This window comes from Euprymna scolopes, chromosome 29 (assembly GCF_053919585.1).
Source record: "Euprymna scolopes isolate OS-2025 chromosome 29, ASM5391958v1, whole genome shotgun sequence".
NCBI lineage: Eukaryota > Metazoa > Mollusca > Cephalopoda > Sepiida > Sepiolidae > Euprymna > Euprymna scolopes.
The window spans coordinates 22758349-22762988 of NC_136510.1; the positions used below are offsets into that span (position 1 = coordinate 22758349).

Sequence of the window (4640 nt, forward strand, 5' to 3'; positions counted from 1 at the left end):
GGGGATCTATAAAGGAAGCAGAAAGACGTGATATAAAGCATTACCGATTCAAGTAAACGCTTAACACCGTATTATGCTCAAGATATGTCTATCTGAAGCAATAAGGTTTAGGGAAAATCGTATAATAAGAAAGAAGCGCAGACTATTATCGCAAATTGAAGAATGCATTAAGATTTCCATAAAATCCAAAGAATCGTATACACTTCAAAGTGGATACCGGATAAAGAACCATCATCCCGATGCCATTAAAATACAAAGAAAATAAAAATAAGGAACTGCCGAAAAATCCATGGCGTATGCATCTGCTAATCTAATATATAAACAGCTATGTGTCTGTCTATCTGTCTCCGTATTTTCAAATTCTATCTCCACCGAAACAAGAAGTCCCAGAGTGGCGCTAGGGACCTCAAATGGTTTGACTTTTTACGGATCGTTCTTTTATGGGTCTTTAGCCGGTTAAAATAGTTTTTAAGAAGTAAAAATGGGTCAAAATTGAAAAAATCCTCATATATGTGTACATTCATCTTTGTTTATTTTTATTTTTTATATTCAATTAGTTCATATGCGTGTCACGTTAGTACAGTGGTAGCGTCACCAGCTCTGAATGCTGCAGTTTTGCATTCGGTTTAGATTTTAGCTGATGGCACCCATTTTTTTTTAATCAGGAACTTATATATATATATATATATATATATATATATATATATATATAATAAACTGGTTTCAGATTTCAGATATAATAAGTTTAATCAAATATAACTTTCAATTTAAATAAACTAAATAATGAAAAATGTTTTAATTAGTATAGTTCAAACAAAGCTATTATGTCGAATAAGTAATGTCATCGAGGTAATTATATATATATATATATATATATATATATATATATATATATATATATATATATATATATATGTATATAAAATAGTAGCGTTCGTGTGTGTCTCTGTGTAGAACTACCAATGACCAAAGAAATATAAAGGCCATGTGGGTGTACACTTCTCCTTTTAATGAAATATTAATGCCCAAGTTAGGATACTTCTGTCAACGGAGACATTATATTCTATATGTACTTTCAATATATAGGATTCTTCAAACCACTTTTACATTAATGTAGTTACGGCCATTAACATATCACATTAAATTAAATCTATTCAAATAATTACCTCGATGACATTACTTATTCGACATAATAGCTTTGTTTCTAACTGTACTAATTAAAAAAATTTTCATTATTTAGTTTATTTAAATTTAAAGTTATATTTGATTAAACTTATTATATCTGTAATCTGAAACTGTTTTATTTTAAAATCAAAATCCAGAAAACCAAAAGGGGAAATAACTGTGATAGTTTAATTGAAAAATTACGTTATTGAATATTTCCTGTTTTTGTTTTCATTTCGAAATATTATTCTAAGCTGAATTATTATTAGTCGCGTGCAAGCGACTCTATAAGTCATTCCGTCGGTCGGTCGGTCGTTCGGTCTGTCGTCTGTCCGTAACACTTTTGTGCTTGGTCTTTTTGGTTAAGATCAAAGGTCTGTTGTTAATAGATGTTGTTCTTAGCTTTTTAAGCTTTTCTTGGCCTTTTGGCCAAGATCAAAGTGTAATATCTGTTCCGGCAGATACTGAAAGCAAAGACCATATGTGGGGATGGCCCCACATATAAGACCTTGGTCAATGTAGGGGCAAGTCTTCATACCAATTGTCACTATCCAGCTCCCATTTCCCACCCATCGGGAGCTAGTCCCCTTCCCCCCTCCCTCTCTCTCCACATTAAAAAACGGCCTTGTGCCTTATTTTCTCGGTGGGGAAGCAAATAAACCCTATCCAGCTCCTCTACTCCCCGGGGAGTTGGTCCCCATTTCCCCTTCACTCCTCACAGTAAAAATCGGCCTTGTGCCTAATTTTCTCGGTGGGGAAGCAAATAAATACAGCTTTTCTTGGCCTTCGGGCCGGGATCAAAGTGTAGTATCTTTTTCTGCAGATACTGCTAGCAAAGACCATATGTGGGCGAAACCCCACATATAAGACCTTGGTCAATGTAGGGGAAACCCTTCATACCAATTGTCACTATCCAGCTCCCCTACTCCCCGGGGAGATGGTCCCCATTTCCTCCTCAGTCCTCACATTAAAAATCGGCATTGTGCCTTATTTGCTCGGTGGGGTAGCAAATAAATACCGACCCCACATATAAGTCCTTGGTCAATGTAAGGGCAACCCTTCATACCAATTGTCACTATTCAGCTCCCCTACTCCCCGGGTAGTTGGTCCCCATTTTCCTTTCACTCCTCACATTTAAAATCGGCCTTGTGCCTAATTTGCTCGGTAGGGGAGCAAATAAATACCCTTTTCTTGGCCTTATGGCTGAGATCAAAGTGTAGTATCTGTTCCGACAGATAGTGAAAGCAAAGACCATTCTTAATTGTTAAGTAACCTTTTTTTATTTGTTAGAGAAAAATAAAACTAATGTCCTCATTTACTTGCATCCTCACGAGGGCAGAGTTAGCCAGAGAGACATGTGAACAAAATCCATCATCCCCTGCTCTTTTTTGGTTTATAAAATTTAATCGGCGTTGGCCAGGATTTATTATAATAATTATACCATAGCAAGTGTGTTTAATTGCCTGCGAAACAGATTTTCTTTATAATTTATTTAATAATTAATTTAAAAATGGTCAGATTTTACGACGTGACCTAGCGTCGTTTAACCCCTAGAAAAAATGATCAATGTAAATTTTTTTCCAACTCCTAAAAAAACTTGAAAATTACGACTTTTAATGGGTTTCGATGGTGCTGAAAACGAATATCACATTTAAATTTGGGGTAGATAAGTAGTTTTTATAATATGAAAAATTACGTTTTCAAAAAGTGGGATATCACTTTCCTATGTACATTTAACGTAAAATGGGCACCCACTTTCTAACCACCTAATAATTTCTTCATATCCTAAAACAAATTTAACTGTGATATTCGTTTTCAACACCGAAAAACGGCGCTGTTTTTTAATAAGAGATTCGTTCATTTTTTCATAATTCAGGACGTAAATAATGCTGTCAGTAAGCTTACACGAGCGGTAGGTTTATTTTTGTTTTTCATTTTTTTTTTTTTGAGGTGGGTATTCAATTATAGAATTTGTATAGTTTTTACCAGGTGCTTCTATAGTTTACTTAATCCACTTCCTAATGTAAACAGAATTTTTGTCTGAAATGTTAAACTGCAGAAGCACCTGTTCACAACTATACAAGTTGTATAATGAAAAAAGAACGAAAAACAAAAGTATGCTTTTGTAAACTTACTAGCAGCATAATTAGCGTCCTAAATTATGAGATGAAAAAATGAACGCTTCTCTTATAAAAAAAACGCCAATTTGCGGGGGTGCTGAAAACGAATATCACATGAAGAAATTATTTCGTGATCAGAAAGTGGGCGCTCATTTTACGTTGAATTTATATAAGAAAGGGGTCCCCCACCTTTTGAAAAAAGTAATTTCTTTATACCATGAAAACTACTTATCTGCCCCAAATTTAAACGTAATATTCGTTTTCAGCACCACCAAAGACCATTAAAAGTCGTCATTTAAAAGTTTTTGAGGGAGTTGGAAAGTAACTTGACATTTACCCCAAAAAATAAGACCTGTTTTTTTTTTTTTTTTGTGGCCTAATACGTTTAAGAAGTCTTTATAAATAATATGAAAGAAGAAATTTTGAAAAAAAACATTAAACATTTTGGCGTAGGGGATAACATTTCTATATAAATTTAACGTAAAATGAACACCCACCGTTTGGCAACAAAGCGTTTAACTAGACATGTCATCTCTAGCATTTTTTTTACAGTTTGGCGATCGAGGCGGGGTTGGACAAAACATGACAAATACAAAATATTTTAGTTTTTGTGGTGTGGGAGGGCGGGAATTACATTTGAAACATAAAATAACGATAAGTTTAATTAATTTTTATGAAACCATTCTGTACTTTCACCTAACAATTTTATAACCAGAACGAACACCAAAATATGACAAATTCAATTTTTTCGGGGGAGGGGATGATTACATAAGGAATATAAAATGACGAAAAATGTTATTTAATTGTTTTTGGAATTACTTTTTGGTAGATCTTTTTTTTCTTTTTTTTTTGCGATCGCACGGGCATTCACTGTTATTTTTATTGAAACAAAAGTTGTAATGATTTATTTTTAATTATCTTTTCTTTGGGGATGGGTCTTTCCCGTGCTCAATATCCGGAGAATAGTTTATTCTCTTTGCAGCCCTTCCGCCGAAATATCTGGTGGAGAGGGTATCACATACTTCTTTTTGGGGGCGATTACATTTACATGTTTTCATCCGTTCTTTTATTTTTGTTGTGGGGGCATCCATGTTGCCCATGATGAAAATTATTAGTGTACCGTTGTGTTTCAAACAGAATTTCATGTCAACTCAGGCAACGCTGGGTACTCATGCTAGTATATTAATATATATGGACAGATGAAAATATCATATTTAAGCGTTTTTTACAACCGGCCAAAGTCAGGCGCTCTCCCGCTAATATCAGTGACCGATGAGCTATGGTTTGAAATTTAGCTTGAAATACTTGCCCCCGCCTTGACATACTGCAGAGCCGTATCGCAAAGGAACACAAACT

At 34.4% G+C, this 4640-nt stretch overlaps 2 pseudogenes; both read left to right on the plus strand.

The window, feature by feature from the left end:
- Positions 1-1573: 1573 nt before the first annotated feature.
- LOC145253022 (U2 spliceosomal RNA) lies at positions 1574-1707 on the plus strand (annotated as a pseudogene).
- Positions 1708-2346: 639 nt separating this feature from the next.
- Positions 2347-2510, plus strand: LOC145253031 (U2 spliceosomal RNA; annotated as a pseudogene).
- The last annotated feature ends 2130 nt before the right edge of the window (positions 2511-4640 follow it).